Source organism: Miniopterus schreibersii (genome assembly GCF_964146895.1).
Source record: "Miniopterus schreibersii genome assembly, chromosome: 18".
Lineage (NCBI taxonomy): Eukaryota > Metazoa > Chordata > Mammalia > Chiroptera > Miniopteridae > Miniopterus > Miniopterus schreibersii.
The window spans coordinates 32,314,832-32,338,596 of NC_138121.1; the positions used below are offsets into that span (position 1 = coordinate 32,314,832).

Sequence of the window (23,765 nt, forward strand, 5' to 3'; positions counted from 1 at the left end):
ATAACAAAAAAACCCCAATTTCCAAGATTTTCAACACTGGGTAAAGAAAGAATATAAGAGGCAGAACCCACCATGACCCAGAAGGGAAAGTCATCTTTGAGAATGGGGACATGCCATTCCTGTGGTACCAAAGGAAGGGGTGTAGGGGTAGGTGGCACACCTCCTTTGTCAACACAATGTGGGCATATAACTCTTCTTATTTCTACACCAAGGCATCAGGCTACGGCTGCTTAGCACACCAGGCTGCTCCACTTGGAAAGCAAGGCCAAGGGCTGCATCCCTGGGAGGGTCATTTACTTCTGTCCCTCTTAGGGAGCCCAGGGCATTCCTGTTATCTGCTACCTATCTCTGGCCATGTAGGAAAGAAAAGCAATCTGTCCAGTCCAGTGTCACTGGGTGGGAGCCTCCATGTAGAGGGGAAACAAGCAGTAAGGGCATAATATAAATGAGCATAATATAAATGGTCAGAGCACATGCCTGAGTTGCAGGCCTAGTTCCCAGTATGGGGGCTTGCAGGAGGCAGCCGATGGATGTTTCTCTCTCTCTTTAAAATCAGTAAAAAAAAGAAAAAATTCTTAAAAAAGAAATAAATGATGGCCATTCAGGCACTAGTAGGAAAAACTGCTTTTCAGCACAACTCCCGGTCCTCCCAAATCCAAGAATCCCTGAAATAATCTTCCAGGGTTGTGTAACAGCTCTCCCCTGCTGGTCACCAGGTTTGGGGAGAGGATGTGACTTGCTCAGTGCTGATACCCCACCACTTCCAGGAGAAATTAACCAGAGCCTACACCCTAGTGAGAGGGGCCCTGATGCAGCAGACGTGGCAGGCTGCAGTGGTTGGGCCTGTGCCGGCCATCCTCTCTCTACTCCTGGAACTTGGGATGGGGAGGACGTGGCGGGCTGGAACACTAGAAGACAAGAAAGGGAGAGGGAGGGCAGCCAGTCAACTGCTCGCAGACTGCTGAGGTGGCCCCATGGGAGAAAGCAAGGACAGCAACTCCAAGCACTTTATCTCCTCCCCACTACCCTCCACCCCAATCCCAAACATGTGCTAGGGCTAACCTTTGGGGACACAAGAATAGGGAAGACTCTGAAGAGAAAACTTTCCAAACTACCTTTGTAAATAGAATAAGCAGTGTGCCAAAGTATTGCTTGGCTTCAAAGAGCAGCAGCAGAATCCTCTCTTCACCCAAGGCATGAACAGATCTAAAAACCATTAATGCCATAGTCAGTCTAAGGTGATGGAAAGACAGGATGAGGAGGATACATTAAGGGACAATAAGAAAATGCTTTAGTACTGGCTGGCGTGGCTCAGTGGCTAAGAACATCGGCCTGCACACCGGAGGGTCTGGGTTTGATCCCCGCCCCAGTCTGCGCGGGTAGGGGAGGCAACCAGTCCATGTCTCTGTCTCTGTCTCTGTCTCTCTTTCTTTCTCCCCTCCTCCCTTCCACTCTCTCTAAAAATCAATGGGGAAAAATATCCTCACTCCTTGGGTGAGGATTAAAACAAACAAAACAAATGCTTTCATATATCTTGGGGGAACTGATTTCCATCTTGGAGATGGATCAGTCCACATTCAAAGAACTTTGGGTACTAAAACCCCGCTGCAGTATTTAAAAAATGCATTCATCAATAATGGCCTTTTTCATGGCCAACACCCCCTCCCACTGCCCTCCAAATCCACTCTATAGCAACTCATTAAAACAACCCTGTATTATTTTTAAAAAACAAACAAACCTATAGATGCCCTGCTATGTGAGATCTAGTGTCTTTCTCCTTTGGAAACGAAACGAAAGCAAGATTTGGGGGCTGTAAAAAGGATAGCAGAGGGTGTGTCTCCGAGTCCCTTAGGTGGGAGCTGAGCAGTTTTTGCCAGGCTGACTTCTACAGAGCTCAGGATTAAGCCTCGAGTTCTCTTTAGCAAGCACAAGGAGCGCTATTAGGCAAGACAACGTTTGGGCACCACGTGCCATATTAATCCCCTGCTGGTCCACGGTGTCAGTCATGTACACTGCAGTCGAAAATCACAGCTCCTCCCGCTATGCAGCACAGCTTATGCTGATGGGATTGGAGCACTGATCATCATGGCTGTCACAGAAAAGGGCATTTTGGTTTTCCTACAGTTTCTTCTAGCTCAGAAATTCTTTTTAAAAAAATGTATGTCTGGAGATCAGTAAATGAAACAAGAAAAACAAACAAGAAACCTTCTCTTTTATAACTTCCCATTTCTTAAATGGAATTTGTCACAATACTCCTCTGCTAACAGTACTTGGGATTTCACACTCTCTCTAAAACCTTAATTAAGTTTGAAAACGTTCTGACTTCACCCTGCCAGAGCTGACTTTACCCTGTCATACTGCAGGATGCACCACTCACCATTGTCACCATGGGTACATAAAACACAAAACACTGCTTAGCTGGAGTGACAAATACAAGCAACAGGAGGAGAGAGAGCAAGACCATTTTTCAAATACAAATTGCCTGAAACTGACAAGGGAGCTAAAGAGCTTTTGCCCAGCCCATCCATACCAGGAGAAGAGGAAACCCCGCACTGTGGGACCCCTCACACCACCCCTGATCAGAACAGAAGAATGTGTCGCCTCCACCCATCCCAGGAGACTTAACCTGCTGAGCCAACACATGGACTAAAAGCTTAACCTGAAGGATGTATCTTATTTTTAAATGTTTGTTTATAGGTGATAAATTTATAAATGCATATCATCTACTACAACACAGGCCCAGGAAAACTCCATGCACAGCTCAATAAGTCATTTTTGGCAAGCTCAACCCATAGATCCATCAGTCATCAGTAAGCCCACAAAGATAAAGAGCTGGAGTCAAATGCAGACAGAGGCACAGCACAGATCACAAGTCAGGTAGCCTGGATTTAGGGCACAATTGACTGCTTTCCAGATATGTGACCTTGAGAAGATTTGTTTAACTACATAAACCTTGCTTTACCTAACTGTAAGATGAGCTGATTGTACTACATATAAACTCTAAGGCCAGCTCCAGAAATTCCAACTCCATGACAGGTGGAAACGGGTAAGAAATAAGCATTGTCATGACCACTATAACTACAGTTCACTTCCAAAACAATCCATATCTTCAACCACAAAAGAAACATAATAGACTGTTTTTGAAGGCAGCTGACATATATTTTATATATAAAATAACCAAAGCCCACAAAGAACGAGAATAAAAATCAGAATTGAGCAAGAATAACATATTTTTATAGCAATGCTAGTTTCATCTTGCATAAAGGAGAACCATACTGTCCTCTGTTGTCTGAATATCCATCTTATACTGGAAGGAGTTTCTACATTTTAAAAAAAGAATAAGGAAGCACAAAGCAAGGAATTGCAGAAGTGGCGATAATAAATATCTATTAAAAATTTTACTTTATTTCTATTTAGCAACAATTTCTTAGAAGCATCGACTGGAAGCTATCTAGATATAAATGCTAACTAAGTCTTCACTTCAGGAACGGCTCAAAATCCTCTCTTCTAACAGAATAAAAAGTAACTGGAAATTGGCAAGACATGTTACTAGGGTGACTTCAAACCTCACTGAAGGAAAATAACTCCCGCGTGGCCACCTCTTGTCACAGAGTTCCTGGTGCCATTTCCCTTCTTCCTCACTGCCATCTCAGTGCCATCTCAGTGCCATCACCGATGGGTCCCAGCGGGCCAGCCGATGTGCTTGCTTATTTACATTATCACTCTCACTGCCAGAGCATTCAAAGGTTTGATATAAATACATTTTTTTTGTAGCAAGAACCAGCCCGACTCTTTATTACCAGCCAGGATAAAATTTCATGAGAAAACTGAAGGGTTTCCAGAGTGAAGAGATTTGGGAGTCTCCTACAAGTACCAGAAAAGAAAGCCTCTTTCCAGTAGCCCAACTTGAGTAGGCCATGGTGGGGGCAAAAAATGAGAAGCAACTGGGCCTCTGCTGTCTCCCCGAGTACCTACTACACAGCTTCCAAAGCCAGAGAAAGAAAATCAGACCAGAATCTTCAACCAATTTTTACTGTAAAAATTTCAAAGGAAGGCTGACAACCTTCATGCCACCCAACCAAACATTTTATGCACGCAAAGCTGCAAGTAAAACGGAGTTCTAATTTGCTGCCCTAACACTTTTATTTCCAAGTGCAAGCAAGTCTTATAAAATTGAAGGGAAAAGACTCCCTTTGCATTCTATGTATCTATATACCATACGTCTGAACAATTAATATATTAAATGTCCCTCTCAGGATTAAAAAAATTATACAGAGATCTAGGCTTTTACGCTGCAAGCATAAATAAGATTTCTGCAAGTTTTATGGAATCTTTGCAGGATTCTAAACAGGACAACTGAGCCTTCCTATTTCTGTGAAAAGTCTAATGTGAAAATCCTCCTCTCCTCTAGTTTCAAAAACATCTATTAATTAGAAAATAGCACTCAGTGAATAGGAAGAACAGCAGCCACTGCAACCAGACCTGGAAGAACAGCTGGCTTTATAAATTTGATATCAAGTTAAAAGGATTCTCCAATACCCAGTTCTGTGAAGATTCAACTCCTAGAATGGCTACTAAAACATTTTGAGAAAATTTTTCATGGTACAGTTTACAGTAAAATACACTTACTATAAATTCTTCAGGGTTAAGTGCCTTCAAAAAGATAAACACACAAATCAAAGTTAAAATCCACTTGTTTCCTCTAAGTAACAGCATAAAGGAACAAAGGAATTAGCCCAGTCAAATCCAGTTAATTTTAAGAATCAAAATTTATAAGCTTACCATCACAAATGAGAGTTTTCCACAAGTAGCTTTGAAGTCACAACTATTAATTAAACAGAAGGCACTAAAAATTATCCTCATTAATGAGTGAAAGCTCCAATCTATTGATCTTTTAGGGCAAAATCTTGTTTTGTTAAAAAACATTTTTTGTTATATATTTTAATCAGCTATTACAGATCATGAAAGTGTTTTCTTAAAAACAAAAACAAAACAACAACCTAAAATCCAGTAATTTTCTTTAGGAATGGAAAATAAACTGACTGTAAAAGGCAGTGAAAAGAAGCCTGAGCTCTTTTAAATATACTGTATTTTCATTTTTCTCTCAAGTGTCATTTTCATCTTTGACTAGTGATAAATTCATACCTCTCATTACCTTAAATTAACAATGCATAATTAATTAAAAGCATGTGTTAAAACCATTAATAAAAGCTGTATTTCGAGTATGTATATTACACTTGGTTTCTAACACATTCATTAAAAAAATATATCCAAGAACCTTTACCTTTAACATTTGCAGCATTCATTTTAAAGTCTTTTTTATCCATTCAACCAAATACAAATTTTCAACCTCTTACCGCTATATGAATATGAGAAATACTTACTGTAGACAAAAGGATTCCATTTTCTTTCAGGAAATGTTCTCCACCCTCCTAGAGAACTCTTGTATGCAGTGTGCAAATTCATTTCTGAGTTTTACAGTAACAAAGCTCTCGTGGCACAGAACCTAATGTAAATGAAATGGCCCTGCAGCTGCCTTCAGAACCCAGCTCACCTCAACCGTGATACAGCTAATTGTTAAAAATGGTGGCTGAGACATTTTCCATACATTAAATTAAGGGGCTTTGATGAAGGCGCTGGCATCCACCCACTTCAGACAAAGGAAAATAATTTGCAACTGTACCAGGCACTGATAATTGAGTCATCTCCCATACAGGGTCAGTGTTAGAGGTTTCCTCCATCTTTACAAATGCAAACCACAGCTCATTGTCTCATCTCAGAAATCAATTCTTTGCAATGCTACACTGGGTCAGAGTTTTAAAGGAATCCTGGTCTTGGGTAAATCCAGACCCCCAATGCCCAGATGAGCTAAATTCTCACACTTCCTCTCCCTTCACTGAGCAGCCCTCCTCCATTCCCCACTTGACAGCTCCTCAAGTCTTCCTATTGTTAAGAGTACAGAAAGTCTCACATCTCTGAAGGGAGCTAAATCTCTCAACTAGGTGAACAATTTCCAAGTCCATGCTAAGGAAAGAAGTCCAGACCCTACAGGTCCCATGATATAAATATATTCCTTGGGATAAAAAGCTATATATCACTGTAAGCTGCATATACAAGTAAGCTGCTTTTTAACGCTGAATTAAAAGCATTTTATCTCTGATATTACTCAAGGTATTCAAAGTATTACAGGCAACATTTACAATTTTATTACCCTCCAGATAATGCATGCATGACTTAGGAAGTTTTCATTTCACTTACACAAATCACATTTTCTACACCAAAAATTTGAAATACACTTAAAGGACTCATAGCATACTCTTTTGAGGATGAATTTTAAAAAGTAACTTTAAGAATCCTCATCTTTGGTGTTACTATTTAGTTCTTTTTCATGTAAAACCTTATGCTAAAGCATTTCCTGGGAGATAATTCCAAATGTTTCTAATAGTACTTTTTCCCTGTAACAAAATATAAATGACTGAATTCTTTGGTAAGGTAGCCTACACACACACACACACACACACACACACACACACACACGTCATCTACAATCCCAAAGAAGAATCTGGTTTTAGCAAAGAAAATAAATTCTACTTTAATATTTTACCTCAAATAAGAATTACACTTCACATGCATCTTTTTAAAAGAATCCTAAAGAAAGTCCATACTATGTACTAAAGATGAAGTCTGCAAAAATCCTAAATAACCATTAAAATCTTTAAGCAAATACCCCTCTGCCCCACCCCACAGATTTTTTTTAGAGGAAAATATTAGAATGACAAGGCATAAATCTGAACAATTCTCAGGAAAATCAAGTACTTTTTCTATCAAACGAGTTAAATGCCTCTGAATTTATCTCAACATTTTAAACAAACCAAGGCCCTGTCTTTCAGAGGTACTGCAACAACATGCTGTCACTCTATTTACTAGGTGGCATTTATCTTAATTTCTTTACAAAACACAGGCAAAGGCAATCCTACCTGCAGCTCTCAAATTTAAGGAGTTCCAGATCGGTGGCTGCTGTTGGTCACTGCAGCTCTTCCATACCTTCTATGTGGGATGAGCTCTGTTAGAACCAGTGCTCAAGTTTTTCCCACTCCGAACAGCCAGAAGTGGAGGGGGGAAAGGGGTAGGAAGAGAGGAGAGAGGAGGGAGAGAAGGAAGAAAAAGGAAAGGAGAACACCCTGCAAATGTTGACATGACTGAAGCACTAAAGAGTCCAATTAGACAATGAGATTGCAGGGTCCCTGAAAAAGGGTGCCTCGCAGACCCCATGCACAGCATCATCACTCCTGCTGCTCTACACAAATTCAGAGAAGTCAGCCATCAGTTTGAAGGCGCAAACTGATGGGAGTAACAGTTTATAGGTTACAGAAGGGTATTTTATTGTTAACGGACTGTACCAAGTTAAGATTTAAGAGGGGGTGAGACAACATGTAGGCAAGGAATGCTATGATACTTTTTTTCCCCTCGACCCAAGCCACTGCAATTACTCTGATGTGAATTTTTGATGACTTCCGACATCTTGCATAGTTAGAAATCGCTTCAGCTGTCATGTTTGGTTAATGTGGAAAATGCATTTGCTGCATTGTGATGCAGTGCTGTAGCCACAGACTGTAACCCCAGTTGTGAAGCTGGTCCCTTAAGTGAGCAGCAGGAATTTGCACATGCCATGATGCTAAAATAAATGATAGTTAAGATTTTATACAGCAGCAGACAGATTCTGCCATTGCAGCCTACAGAATGTGTAACTCCAACACACACAAGCATCTCAGATGACTGTGCCCTCATCAACTGCACCGTCCTCCACACAGAACAGTAAATTCACCACCTTAAATGTTTGGCCTTGCAGTAGTTAAAAGATTTTGATACTGTTTAAATAACTATTCAGATTAATTATAGCTTTGAACAGAACCGAGGTTATTTGCATCTCAGGAATATAGAGCCAATGAAACTGTCAGTGACACAGGAAAATGCAGACCTTTTACTAACATATGCTCAGCTCAACTGTCACTTCTTTGTACAACATTTAGGAGGAAAATATATGATATGTAAGCAATGAATATTCCCATTCTACCATAATAGTTTTTAAAAGTGTTCCTCAGAAAGGTTTTTTCCTCCATATTTTAATGTATAACCTGAAAATTAAAGACCACATTAAAATACTAACATGTGTTTTTCATTGTCACTAAAAGAAATTCAATGCAGCAAACAACTCTGCAATTACAGGGAAGCTTGTGAAGGAACAAAGATGAAACTGCACTGAGAAACAGGCACCAGATGATTAAAGCTGGGCCAGGCAGGTAGTGGGCTGTCATTATGGTGCAGATTGCAAGAGAAAAGTCAAGAGAAAAGACTCTTTCATCCTCAAAAACAAAATCCACAAACCCTACCACTGCAATCTGCTGGCTACAAAACCAGTACCTCTACGGCAGAACCCAAAGGACACGTGGTGCTTGCCAATTTCATAAAATATTTTATACAAATATTAACTTGGCTACTTAGCATCTAGAATTTGGCTACTTAAGGTTCTTATTTATCTATAATCATCGACTTGATATTTAAAGCAGAATCAAGTTACAGATTGTGTTGCTTTAAAAGAAAAACTAATATAATTAATCTACATATCTTACAACAGAACTTTTGCCAATTAAGTGCTCAGAGTTGAGATGTTTTAGACATTTCTGATTTATATATAAAAAAAGAGAAAACTATATGAAAAAGAATGAACATAGAACACATTGGTGTCTGAACAGTGAGTAACAATGAAAGAACTTATGTTACTAACGTAAAAATCAACTCATGATTTCCTGTTTTATTCACTGTGATGGCACCAAATGCATAATTTGGAGGTGCATGTGTTAACAAATGCTGTAAAGCTTAACAAACACTGTAGAGCTCAAGAGCTTTCCAGTTTTGTTTTTTCCCCTAACTTAAAATTAACAGAACCAACAGTGCTATTTGATGCCATAGCAGATGTCACAGTACTTGTAGCGAATATTCAACAATTCAAGCTTTTTTTGTTCCAGACCAATACAAGGTACCACTGGCATCTCAGAAACTGCACAGGGAGGGAGGGAGAAACCGTGTGTTGGGGATAGCTTTGAAATGAACCAGGCTCGGCTTATGCTTCAATTACCGAACAAAAGACAATCCTGGGGGACCTCTCTCTGAACCAGTCCAAGAAGCAAACTCTTTTGTTTGGGATCAGATAAATACTGTATTGGAGCATAGTGGGTGTGCAGCAGTAAGGGTCTGCCTGGGGATGGAAGGGGAAGAAAAAAAGAACCCAAAGACCCCAGCATGGTTCCAGTCAAACCACTTCACCAATGGTTAAAACCTATTCTAAGGGAGCCTTGTGAAGTTCACTATAGGTGAATGAGAAACCCCCTTTAATTATTAAGAAACAAAACAAAACAAAGAACACCTCAGAGTCACTCACCGTTAAGATATTTTTCTTCATTGGTACAGCCAACAAATACATTGAAAGGATATTTATGCTAAATTGTAAATCAGCTCAGACTCCCACCTTCCCCCAATCTATGAGTATCCCAAGGGAACCAGATTCTGGCTGCAAAGGACCTCAGAGCAGAGGGTACCGAGGAGTGTTAACTAACCTGTCTCAGTCAGATCCCAGATGCCTGAATATGTATGTGAAGGTCGTAAACATGCTGGAAAGAAGCTACCTTACAAAGGAGGTCGTTTTATCCCTAGCTGAACATAAAGTGGTCCTTTCCTAAATGCCTATTTGGTAGTCCCTTGTTTAATTTTGTGTTTTGGCTTTATACAGCCCTAAGCACCAAAAGCTAAAAGAAAAAAGGGAGACAATTAGTGGGCCCAGCATTTATTAATACAAGGAATAAAAGTGGGCTTGCTATACAAACGCAGAGATGACGTCTAATCCTTTCTACCAAAGGGATCAACACCAACTTTTCGAAATCCTCTGTGTACTTCATCATTCTAAACTATAACAGCAGCTAACCCAAACATCACATACACACTCTATATAAAAAATCTAGACACCCACAGGTATAAAGACAGATGGATCTTACATTTTGGCCACAATGACCAAACTGTATTAGGGTCTCTGTATGTTTGAAAGATCTCCAAATTTCAGGTGAAGGTTTGAATTTTCAAATAGTATTCCATATAAAATTCCAACAAAGCATGCCTTTAGATAGTTTCCTGGAATTCACTGTAATCTTTCACAGAAAAGTTTCAAGTTTGTTATTTCTATTTTCATCTCTCTAAAGATTCTCCCAATGAGTCCATTAAAGAACTTCCCAGCAAAGTACAGGTATAGGACCAAAAGAAAAAGTTTTCCTAAGAAAGTAGGAACACTTCCTCCAACTTAAGATACTCAAATTGCAAAGACTTTCTGACCTTCTCCCTCATGTAGTTAACTGGTTTGAAAATTTCTGAGTAAGAAGGAAGAAACGAGGAGGAAGGAAAATAGCTCCAATCCCCTTAGGTCAACACTTGAAACAACAAGGATGAGGAGACATATTTGAAGGTGTGGCATTAGTATCCCCACCCCCCCTACCTTTACCATTAATAAACAAGATTACAGAACAGAAAAAGGAAGCCACTGAAATTCTGTGGTTCAAATAGAATTGTAACAATCACCAGTGAAATTCTGTTCAAGTGAACAACTGTAAATTTCTAAAGCACACTGACAATACGCAGGGCGTCACCCAGAAGTCAAACTTTTACAGATCCCTGGTGAGCTCTGTTCTGCCTTCTGCCAGGTTCACTGGGCTGCTGAGAAGACCACGTAATATCACTGGTGGGAAAGTGCTTTTAAGAGTTAAGAATGAGAGGCTATGTGATACTGGGCAATTACCGTCCCCTAGTCTCTATCCTTCTGAGGCAGAGCTGGATCCTGGCTGCCTTCCCAGCCCACCATCACCATCCTCCTGGCTCCTCTCTCCTCACTGAGATCCACTTCCCTTGCCCCATGCTGTAAGACTTCTCCCATATATTCATTTTTACGGCCACAGCTCTCACCTCTAGACCAGTCACTCTGGAAATTTCTGTCCGAACCTATTCTCTGAGCAGTGTTTCTTATCCTATCCCTTAATGTTTCAGGGGCATTTCCACCGTGATGTCTTGCCAGAACATCAAAAACTAATAAGAACTCTCAACCCTCAGTCTAGTTAATCTTCCTAATTTCTTGGCCTTGACCAATAGTACCAATCCTTCTCCTTGAGTTATTTCTGAACATCTTTCTTAAGCCCACCAAGGGTGCCAGATGTTTTAATCCAAATGTCTCTCATACATCATTGCTTCCTCTGTTTTCTTGGCCACCAACCTGGTCCTGGCCGTCATCACTGTGGATGGATTACAACTGCCTCTGAATACTTCAGCAGGTATCTTTCCACTGGCCAAGTCATCACTTCCATAAGTGTTTCCACACCCTCCCTCCTTCCTTTTGACATTTACCTGCTCAAAAAAGTTCAACAGCAAGCACTACCTATACGCCACTGCTTGGCAGTCACTCCTTCCACATCTGATGCCCCCTCCTTGACAGATTTTATTTCTTAGCATATAACCTGCCTTTGGTCAGGTTATTACTCTCATATCCTCATTTACTTTCTGTGAGCTAAACCCACTTAACCTTTCAAGGCCTATTCAGATCCTGTCTACTCCAGGGGGTCTTCCTCAACTACCCCCAAAATTCACTCATCATCACCCCCTCCCTCTCCTCTGAACTCCCATGGCATTTAGGATCCCATGCCATCCCCATTCAACTTTGCCTGTCACTTCACACTGCTTTGGACAGTTTAATCCTATCATAGGAATGGTAGGCTTGGCTCTCCAGGTAGAGGACAATGAGCTTTCAGAGGGCAGCACCTGCAATTTATCAGTGCCTACCACACTGCTGTCCTTATGAGCACTCAACAAAACCACTTCGCTGATTTTTATTACTGTTCACTATGCCCCACCCAAAGTAGATGCAAGCAACTACTTAAAGGGGCACTAAATATAAATATTACTTTTGCTTGTTGTTTGTTCTTGCAAATCTTTTCAGCTCCCAGAGATAAGTGCAGCCTTAGGTAGTAAGACAAATGCTGATGTGGTTTTTGGCCAATGTGAAGAAGCACCAAACTCTTCTTTGTGACTAAGAATCATTACCAACAGTATTCAATTCTCAAAGTCAGCTTCCTTCTCAGTTGCATCTAGAGCCAAGGAGTTTCAGGGAAAATGAGATGGTCCTGGCTCAAAGTCAGGGGTGTGGTAGTCACAGCTGATATGTCCTGAAAAACCAGCTGAGAATGAATAGGCAATTTGCTAATTTTATCAGTGGCATTTCACCTTGAGGACTGTTTTAAGTGAGGACCACTGCTCCATGTATGCCCACAAACCAGAGTGGGAGCAGGGTTTAGAGACACAGCATCTATCAAGACTTAGTATTTACAGAGGCGGAACAAATGATTTTGGCAAGAACATGTAGATTACATGAAGAAGTTCTACCTTAATAAAAAAATAAATAAAATAATAAAGTATATGAAGACTTATCAGAGTCACAGCCATAAAATTTCAGGGGCAATTCATTTCCTTGTGGCACAGATTAAGAAAATAAGGCACAGAGAAACTCAGATTCTGGCCAAGGTCACTCAGGATCTGGGTTGCTTGCTTATAGGGCTCTTTGCACAGCACTATGAAACACTGTACCAAGAAAAACTGCTTGGTGTGCACCTGAGCCCAGATTTCATGGACTCTTAAGTTATTACATGGGTGAGGGAGGGTGGTAGACACAAAAGAACGGCTTCTAGCTTGCTAATTCTTGGTACCAACATACTTTACACAACAGAGGTATTTATTACCAGGTTGACTGTAAATAAAATTCTTTTAAACAAATTCTATTTTAAACTAAGCAAGGAAGCTGTTACTTGAAAAAGTCCTAAAGCTCGACATCACTCCAAGATTTCTTTTATAAGTGCAGATATTGAGAGTTTGGATTTGCTTACTAAAGTGGGCTCCATCATATTATTACTATTATTTTAGATTAAAAACACTAAAACCTTAATTTTCATATAATTTTTTTGCTGCACGTATTTATTATTTCTGCTATTGGCTGGAAAACACTGATGAGGCCAAAAAAATTTAAAAATTTTAAAAAAAAGGACTCAATAGAAAGAAAAAAAATACTAAAATTATCTGACCCTCAATGATTTAAACAAGGGGAAAACTGTATTCTGTTATCTGGTCAGAATTTCAAATTCACTGACATACAAAACACACATTCCTGAAATTTTTCTATGAAGAAAAATTGTAGGCAGCATTCTATTTTCTCATTAATCCCTATTATAAAGTTGAATATGGCATTACTCAAAGCAATACATAAAATCTGAAATCAAGATATAATAAAATGATATTCAAGGATATAGCCTTTAAAAAAAGAGCCAGAGCACAAATTACATAAGAAATAATAACAAAGTGAATTTGGAACAGAAAACATGGTGATGCCCAGTATGGTGCTGGTCCTACGTGAAGCGGGAGAGAGGAGAGAAGAGGCAGTGCCTTGCATCAGCCACTACTCAGGTCAGGACCGACAGCCAAGGCAAGTGAGGTGAGGGGCCTTGTCTCAGCCCAGGAGCTTATGCTGCCCTGTAACAAAACACCAGGTCAGGTCTTCATCTCTGCACTGCACCCTTCTCATCTCTAGAATAGAAACACAAGAATCTGTAATTCTAAAGTAGTGTTTTGAAAATTAGGCTGATTTGTAAATCTGCTTTTCCCATATCATTCTTCTCTCTGCTGGCCTTCCAACAGTGACGTGGGTAGAAATCATTTTTAAACCAATGGTTAAGTTTGATTAACATGCTTCTTACCACTAAGTTCCCCAGCACACTATTGAGGTGACTAACGTTGATTAAAACAAACATTCCCACTTCTGCTACTTTGCCATCTCAGATCCTGGGCATGTCAAATAGCCGAACCCTCTCAGGTAAATCTAAAACACTGAAAATCTAATGAAGGTAGGACTACATTATATCCATTAGGGTGCTGAATAAAGCATCATGCTCAGGGTTAAGTGCTGAACATTTCCTGATTAACCTAAAAGTTGCTGAGGGTCGTTACTCAGAAGCTCTAAAATGTCTGCACAGATTGTTCTCCAACTTGGGTGCTTCTTGGCAAATTTACATTTAGAATTTAATCCGAGTGTTCCTGTATAGCTACCTACATATTATTTGAGCCTAATCTAATTAAATTCTATTTAATGTCCCATAAGGCTACCTACAAATGATTTCTAAAAGCAAGAGAGGTAATCAAGTTTAGTGGAAAGTATACTGAAGTTGGAGTCAAAAGAACTGAGTTCTAGGTAACTCTACACAAGTCAGGTACCTTGTGCCTCAGTTTTCTTATTTGTAAAATGGGAAAATGTCACCACACCTATATGAAGTAAGAACACTAAATTTTCAACTGTCTATACAATAGGATTACTCTTCAAAGCAAAGAGAAGTCATTTCAAATGATTTCTAAAACACAGGCTGCACATTTTAATACATTTTTCAAATATGCAGAATGATTTAGACATTTCCAAGGAAATACTTTTTCTGCCTTTCTGCTTTCTCCCATGGCATCTGTTGTTACTAGCAGCTAAGGAAAATTAAAATCTAATGTCATTAACAGTAGACCCCAGATCCCCAGCACTCACTTAATGAGGGAGGTGGGGGTACAGAGAGAAGCAAATGAAAAGGTAAACAAAATGAGGATGAGCAGAGCTGAGGAGAAAGGCAGAGAAAATCGGGTTAGTGAAGAAAAACAACAAGTCCATCTTTCATCTCTCCTGGCTCCTACTGATGGCAGACGGTGTATTTAATCTGCTGAGAGACCAGATTTAAGGCCTCCCTTTGGCATAGTCCGTCCATGAATTATTAACATTTGCAGACGCGGTAGCACATCCGCTCAGAGCGATCAGAGGATAATGCCGATTACCAAGGTGGGATTATTAATCCCTCCACTTCCCTTTCCTGTCTCCCCCTCTTCATTCCCTCTGGGCTTTGACTGCTTTTAAGGCAGTGTATTTTGAGCTACATCCTCGGTATCACAGTCAATTCCTCCATGGTGAAAAACTAATCAATGACCAATTATAAGTCATAAGTTTTTAATATATGTAAGTTTAAACATACATTTTATTGTCTGCTGTGTCCCTGATGAAGCAAAGATAAAAACAAGGACGGTAACAAATTCTTTATGGACTCAAATAAATAATAAATATACTGCTTTGCAGGTTGAAAGTTCAGCATTGACACACAGGTGGATTAAGTTTAAAAGTGGGCACATGGCTGGAAAAGCAGGGTTTACCGACACTAGACTTCTGTAATCACTTAACCTGGTGGATCTCAAACTGGAGGGCTTGTTTAAACACAAACTCTGGGACCCCCATCTCCAGATACTTGGGTCCTGTAGGTCTGGGGTGGAGCCTAGAATTTGTATTTCTAACAAGTTCCGTGGTGATGCTGAAGCTAGTCTGGACCCCACACTTTGGAATCACTAAGAAAAAACCTCTTTCCGGTTGCCAAAGGTATTCAGGGCATGAGGAGAATGGAGAAGGAAATTAAAACCAACCAGAGGTAGAAAGCTAATACAAAGACAGATGAGATTTACAGCTCCTTTCCCTAGAAAAACTGAGATGCCTGAAGGGCTCTGCAATATGTCTGCTGCTCCAAAATAAACCCCAGTCCATCACACTCCCCCTCCCCTCAAAAATGAGCTAGTAGGATGAATAGGTAACAAATGGTGAAGAACACATATAAAGCTGGGGGCTAGATCACTTTATAAATTCATTCCTAAAACATGAGAAACAAAATTAAATATCCCTTGGTCATTTTCTTCCCCATCGTCTTCTCTACTTAGGATTTGGCTTTAATGTATAATCAATCCTTTCGCTATGTACTATAACAGAAAACTTTTACACACTCTCGATATCAAGCTGAGTCAGGCACCAAAAACACAAAAGTAGAATACAAGTAGAAGCTTTGGGCAAGGGCCAAAAATAAGGAAATGCAACTTCAGAGTAACCATTAAAAGAGCCAAATATGAGCAGGTTAGCTAGATGGAGAAACTAAATTCCACTTCTTTGGGGTTTGCAAATGCAGAAAACGTGTGAGGAAGAGGCCCACATCTGGCAGAAAGCAAGGCCAGGCTCCCACAGCCAGTCTCTCCAACCCGCCCAGTACCACCTCACATTTGGATGGTGCTCACTTTACAGCAAAGGCAGCTTCGGTGGGTCCAGGCTGCCAGGCTGCAGGAATCAACCCAACAGCCATGATTTCACAGCTAACACCTGATCGGAAAAAAGGAGGTATGCTCCATTAGAAATGGCTGCTCTGGGTGACAGCCAGTCCAAAAGGCTGGGGAGAGAGGGGCAGAGAAAGAGGGATGCAAAAAAAAACAAAAACAGAGAAAAGCAAGAATGAAAGGAAGGAGAAAAGACCAAAAGAAAAAGGAAGAAGGGAGGATGGTCAGAAGAAGGGAAGAAAATAGGGAGGGTGAGACAGCAAAACACTGGCAAAACAAAAACAAACAAAAGACCTCTCCCCCAATCTGCTCTAGACCCTGACAGTCCAGTTCCCCTAGTTTCAAATATGACATTTGTTCCAGTCTGCCACTTTGCATTTGCTTGGCACCAATGACCTACCCAGACAACATAAACCAGGTTCAAAGGCGCTACAGTAAAAATCTCAGGGAACCCTGAGCCCCTTCACCTAAAGGACATCTGTAAACTATGTCAGCAGCAGTAACAAATATCAGCACCACTTTTTGTTCCAAAATGTAGCTGAGATGGAAAAAATGAGGTCTGTCACCCCTCAGTTTACAGTAATACTCTTCTAAGTAGCATTTTCATCCCTACAATTGATTTCATTAACCAGCAAGCCTTTCACATGGAAAGGAATAAATGGAAATGTCACTTCAAAGAAAACAGGTAAGAAAAGGTCCGAGAGGAAAAGACCAAAACATCAAGAAACTTGACCAGTGGCCAAAGAACTACCTTAGTGTCTTTGCAGTCCACCCCTTGATGCCTTCTGCAGCAAGGCATGATGACAGTAAGAATACAGGGCAAGTTACTTTACGTATCTGGGTTCAAGTTCCACCTTAGATTGCAACCAATCTCTCTATCTTGGTCTCAACCTCTTCCCTCCTAATAAAGATAACACCCATTCAACCCACCTCAAACACTGCAGTGAAGAACCAGGTGTTGATGAACAAATGGAAGGATTCCAACAGTGTGCCCCTCACATTCACATAAAATTCCTGGCTTGTTACTTCCTTCTTCTAAATCTTCCAAATTAGGACAAAGTCACAGAACTTTCTCAATAACCATTCTTCCAAATGGTTTGAGGGGGACAGTGAAATGATGTAATGAAATCTACATGTCTCAGGTCGCTTTTAGCACATTAGGAAGCTTCTCCATTACAGAATAAAGGAAGAGTTGGTTCATTTATAGAAACTGAGTAATTCTGAACAATACCAGGCACTTAAAAAATGTATCTTCATTGCCCTGGCTGGTTTGGCTCAGTGGTTAGAGTGAAGGGTCCCGGGTTCAATTTCACCAAGGGCATGAACCTCGGTTGCAGACTTGATCCCTGGTTGGGGAACATACGGGAGGCAACCAATAGATGTCTCTCTCATACATCGATGTTTGTTTCTCCCCCTCCCCCTCTGAAAAGCAATGGAAAAAATATCCTCTGATGAGGATAAAAAAAATTTTTTTTAGATATATTTTTATTGATTTCAGAGAGGAAGGGAGAAGGAGAGAAAGAGAGAGAAACAGCAGTGATGAGAAAGTCATTGATCAGCTGCCTCCTGCAGCCCCCTCTCCCACCAGGGATCAAGCCCACAATCCAGGCATGTGCCCTGACCGGGAATCAAACTGCAATCTCCTGGATCACTGGTCAATGCTCAACCGTTGAGCCACACCGGCGGGGCAATAGTAGCCACTTTTTAAATTTATTTTATTTTTGTTTCAAATATTACAGGTGTCCCTTTTTCTCCCCAATGACCCGTTCCACGCCGTTCCACCCCGTCCCATCCCCCTCCCCAGTCCCTCTCCCCACCACTGTCCATGTCCTCGGGTTGTACATATATGCATATAAATTCTTTGGTTACTCTCTCCCCCTCCACCCACCCGCCCTCCTCCATCCTTCTGACATTCGTCAGTCTCATCTATGCTTTCCATGTCATTGAATCTATTCTGTTCATCAGTTTATTAAGTTCTTTAGATTAATAATAGTCACTTTTATAGTCTATTTCTAACAAATGCTTCATGGACTAATTCCTCACTTCTCTGTTAAAATAAATCTATTTTCTTTGTCATTTCAAACAGATATTCTACAGTCTCAAGTACCTGGTCCATACAATTTAACACTCCCAAAATGGTGCCTGCCCAGCAACTTTGAGAGGCAATATAGCCGTCAAGAAGATGCTATGGAGCCATTTTTCAAGTTCTCTAAATTAAGCATGTCTTAGTTTTGTAATTAGGGAGAAAAGTGAATTTTCCTCTTAAAGCCATTCAGTTCTCATTCACATTCTCAAAATCCCAAGTGTAATGTTTCCTTGTCATCTAACTCCTTCAGCCCTCACTCAAGAAGGGAGGCTCACCCTCTATTCCAGTCAAGAGGTGTCTGGGTTGTGGATGAAGAGGGCGAAAGTCTGTTATAGACAATGACTACATCTCCCCCAACCACTCTGAGCCCAGCTCCCTCCGAAAGCAGGACATTGTACCAGCCCTCAGCTAGATTCTACTTTCAACATCATGCTAGGAGAATGCCATCAGATACACGCTAAGGGCCACTTATGCGGAGTGCTTAACTGGGACCTACTTTGCAACACCACCATGACTTTTTGGTTCCCTGCTTGGTCTTCTCTTTGAAATTTGTTATGTTCGTCTGCATTTATTTAAAAGAGCCAGTTAATCCAAAGGGTACAAATCTGTATGACTTCAGGTATTAGCATTCTGTTGAATGTCAACCCCTCACTCCTATGCTGTCTCCAAACAAATAGTTTTGTTGTATAGAGAAATTCTTTCCTATATTCTGGAGCAAAGACAAAGTTAAGGGCTTTGTCTGTATCTTTAAAAACCAAACGCACATAATACCCTTAGACAGCCAAATCATATTATAAGATGCAAGATTTCAGCATTCCGGCACACTGCCAGAGCTTAATGGCCAGTCAGACGCTAAGTAAGGAAATGGGTCTGCATTAAACCTACAAATAAGTCAACAATCAATAGTTCAGGATTACAGTAAAAATTTGATGTGCCCTTTAAATTGCTTCTAGCAACATCCTTCTAACTCAAACTCAGCTTCAGAAGCAAAACAAAACAAAGATGATCAAGCAGAAGCTGAACACAACCAATTTTCAAAGCACAAAGCCTTGGCATTTCAAAACTAAAAGCTGCTCCAGGATTTCACAGAAATCCTTTACTGTGTACCTGTAGGGCAGCAAACCTGAGACATAACAGGCTGAGCTTTAGACAGTAAATTAAACTGACAGCTCAGAAAGCAGAAAAGTATGGCAAAAAGCAAGCACCTGGAGAAGATAAACAGATGAAAGGTTTGGCCTTCCTATAAAGCTCATCTCCCCCCCAAAGCCAGCAGGGGTTTGTACCAAGATCTGGAAAGCACATTCCAGCTTCTCCCCTAATCAACGCTGTTTTATTACTAAGCTTATGCAAATAAGAGCAATGCCCACCACACCCAGAAAGAGCTTTCTTTTCTTTATTTTGCTCTAAATGAACACTCAATTATACTTCTATCTCATACTTCCACTACCTCTCTTCTTCAAATATATCCTGAAAATTCACTCCTTTACTAAAATGCTTAGTCTGCAAGTGAAATTTAAAACCTAGGGGGCTGAACTCAAACCAACAGAAGGGAGTTCAAATCTGATCCACCTTGCCTCTGAGGCCTTAGGTTCCTTATCAGTGAAATGCGGAGAACAGCATCCGCCTCAGATGGTTAATGAAAGCATTAAATGAAGAAACCCAGAAAGTGTTTGGTACAGTGTCTGAACATAATAAACGTTCAGTAAATCTTAGCTTTGCCCATTTGATTTTTAGCTGGCAGAAAAGAGAAGACAGGAATTCAAACTAGTCTTTGGTGCTATGTTTCACTGTAGCATCAGGGAACACTTCAAACAAAAGAAGGGAAGGGGAAGGGAGGGAGGAAACACAGCTACTTAAACTAGCTACTCCAGGTTTGAATGAAGGAGTGCCAGTCCGCAAACACTCTGTTCCCTGTCTGAAAGATAAGGACAACAACTGAGAATAAGCATTCGGAAATTTACAGCAATCTGACAGCGTAACTTTAAATCTACTGAACTTAATCTTAAAAACCAGGGCTTGTAGTCTACATGTCTTCTATTTCATTTTTTCTTGGTTAATTTATTTTTATTATATTTTATGAAAGTATCTCAGTTTGACATAATATTGGGGGGGAGGGGGTAGAAGCTTGTTGAGAAGCACTGATTCAGTAGAGCACCTTTTGAATGAACACCACCCAGCACCATACTCCTTCATGAAGACATCTGGGCAGTCTGGGATCTCATCACACAACCAAGTGCTACTGTGAATGCCCCTAAGCCTTCAAGGATCCGCCAGGCCCTGCTATTTGAGACGGGTCCTGCGGAGACAGACTGATACATACTGTGGATAAGAGAGACCTAATAAGAGATGAGAAATTACTCCCAGATAATATCACACCAGTGTGTTTTGGTAACTGGAGCAAATCAAGTATATTATAACCAACCTTCCATGGCAGTTTCTACCTGTCCCTTAGATAGTGACAGCATTTTAAAATAGACCAAAAAACCCAACCACCCCCTTTTTTTTTAAAGAAAAGGGAGGAGTGGAGGATACTGTCCCCCCATAGCCTTTAGCTCATGCCATTCAAAGAAATAAAACAAATTGTGTAGTAATAATAATATCAGCCAGTCAACCCACAGTGCCTATGTATGTTCTGCTGACCTAATCTTCCCCCGTTTTATAAATGAAATAGCCCCGTCCTAGTTGTGAAGACGCTTTCTAAGTCAAGGGTTCTTTCTGTACAATTTCTTGAGAGCTGTGTCACGCCCAGCTTTGGTCAGCAGATCCGGCTACAGTGCTTCAAGTGCTGCAGTTTTCTGGAAAGCACAGGCAGGGTTTTGCTGAAGTCATCTCAGCCTCACAGCCGCTCCACTGTAAAAAGTGAGGACTCGCCCTTCCTTCCTCCAGGATAATTAAGGTGGGATGTGCATGGCTAAGGATCACTGCCGATTGATCGTTAGTGCTGCAGACCAGGGGCTGCCAGCAACCTGAACTTGGGGGACTTGCTCAACCTCTCCATGTCTAGAGTGCAAGATGGAAGCAAGTATTTGTGAAACAGGAAAACACTTAAAAAGAAAGCAACACACACCAGGTCTGACAGCTCTGCAGCAAGAGAAATTCCAAGCACTGGTCTTGTCAGTAGAGGATGCTGCCCATCCTACCTCCCAGCTGCTTTTCCTGGTCCCCATCACACAAACCAACAAAAAAGCAAAACCAAGAGTCTGCCCTGTTGGAGCCCTTCTCTCAGTTCCTTCACAGATTGTAGAGACAGTGGGAACCCGGGTCCCAAAGTTTTGTGACTCAGGAACCACACTTTGCAACCACCACCCACGGACAGAGCCAAATCAAGCTGCAGGCTTGGATGGAGCATTTCAAAATGGAAATAGATTACCGGGCACGGTGGCAAGCAGATCAAAGTGGCACACAGTATCAAGGGCTGCCGTTTCGGAATGAGAGACTGGTCTACAGTAATGTACTCAAGGGATGTTTTACCCCTCACTTAAATCACACCTACTCCAGTAACAAACAGTTCGCAGATGAAAAGACCCACCCATTCCTGGTTCCTGAAACCAAGCAATTTAAAGATGATGACGTATGTTCCCCATCTCCTGAGTGCTGGGGCATCAATAGATATTGGCAGGTAAAGAGACACCTCGTGAAGGAGGAAGGATGACTCAGCTCCAGTTCAACAGCATCAGGGCCTGGCCAATATTTGAAGTGCTCTATTAAATTGTTAGATAAATACTTTAGCCCTGGGCTTCTCCCAAAAAACTCTTACAGGACCATTCCAAGTTCTTCAAGTAATTGATGCTCCCTTGCTCAATGCAGGATATTAGAAACCTCTGAGAAGACAAAACAGCCTGTCATTTCCTACTTGCTCCAAATGCATTCAGCATCCATTTCTTTGCTTTGTGAGAGCCCTGCATTCATAAGGGTAAATGGACAAGTCAAACCTGAAATCTTATATCCTTGGCTCATTTAAAAGCAGTTTTTCACATTTTCCACAGACAATGCCTTTAACACCCATTTTATTTCCAGAGTTACCATTTTTAATTCCATTCAAAGGAGACTTTAATGTAATCACATACTTTGCCACCAGACACAGAGCCTACCTTTTTCCTTATCACAGACAGGCAGAACAATTCAGTCATTTCAGCACTGACCACAGCCGTCAGCATCAGACTACCTCATTACAAAGGCAGAACAGGACGGCACATTAACCTGCTTCTGTGAAGACAATTATTTTTTTCTTTTTTACATGTTTACTGGCTTTTACCAGCTCTGAGATTTACACTGGGTCAGGATTTAATGAAAAGGAACAGCAAATATGTTTATCGAGTGGAGGTAATGTGGACACTGCAGTGTTCATCCGAGAGATCAAGCCTGGCCCGACTCCTGCCCTGAACAAGAACATGGTCACAGCAAGATGTGCCTTTCCCACATATGCACTTCAGCTGCTACAACTGAATCCTGGCTTAAAATATACCTGGTGTTTGTTCCAGGAAAGGGTTTCTTTCTAACAGAATTTGGATACAGTGAAAATGGATTCATTTGCTAGTGAACCTTAGAGCATTAACTATGGGTTAAGTCCAGAATAGGCAGCTGTTACAAGCTGGGAAAGTGCAAGATTCAAATATCCATTGAAGTCCTTTAAAACCTCAAGAAAGGTTACCATGAAGTTCCCTTAGGGGCAAGAGGACTATAACAAAGGAGGTCAATAAACACACCTGCTTAAATAAAAACCTTCACACTATTACATTCCATGCAACAGTCTCTTATCTTTTCATATGTGAAAGCATTTAAAGAGCAGTCTCATTCCTTTGGAGTTCATCAATTCAGAATTTCTAATCCCCCATTTGGCCTTGGTCACCATTACGTGCAGAAAAGCCTGCTTAAGCATATTCACAGCAGAAACAATATGGAAGTCAGGTGTTTTTCCTACGTCGACCATTTCTCAGAATTGTTATACAAGTTATCAGTATGCAAGTAGATGCAACTCTTAGGCATGAACCTCATCTCTTCCTTAAATTTACTAGAGCAGCTCTGGTAAGACTTCTTCTTGGTACACATGCCTAGCAGTTTCAATTTCCAGAAACAGATGAAAATGACAACTACATTTCTTTAAAAATAATCCCGGAATTAAGCTACGGTTTGCTCATGCAGAATGCACTTTCCCTCAACTGATTCAAGCAAGGAAAAGCTTACTGTGCTTTTTCCTTGATATTAATATTTTGCTAGTAAGCTTCCCAAAGAGCTGCTATTAGCACACTAATCATCCTAGGCAAGTCTAACTCTCTGACAAACTGCCACAGGATTTCTGAAACCAATTCCCACCAAGAACTTGCCAGTGCCACAAACACACAATCAGCAAGCAACACAACCACTCTTTCTCTTAGCTACTATATACAGTTGCATTTAAGCTGCAGTATCTTAATTCCAAATATATAAAGTCAAA

The 23,765-nt window shown here is 40.8% G+C and overlaps 1 protein-coding gene across 2 annotated transcripts in view; it reads right to left on the reverse strand.

Annotated features, from left to right (window-relative positions):
• NUP93 (nucleoporin 93) overlaps nt 1-23,765 on the reverse strand; it is a 95,342-nt gene that overhangs the window by 45,482 nt on the left and 26,095 nt on the right. The window contains exon 1 of one of the 2 annotated variants that reach the window (XM_081117653.1): nt 6,978-7,299. The exons of the other annotated variant lie outside the window; for it this stretch is intronic. The gene's annotated coding sequence lies outside the window, so the exon portion shown is untranslated. Of the gene's footprint in view, nt 1-6,977; nt 7,300-23,765 lie in introns of those variants that run through there. 2 annotated transcript variants of the gene reach the window in all.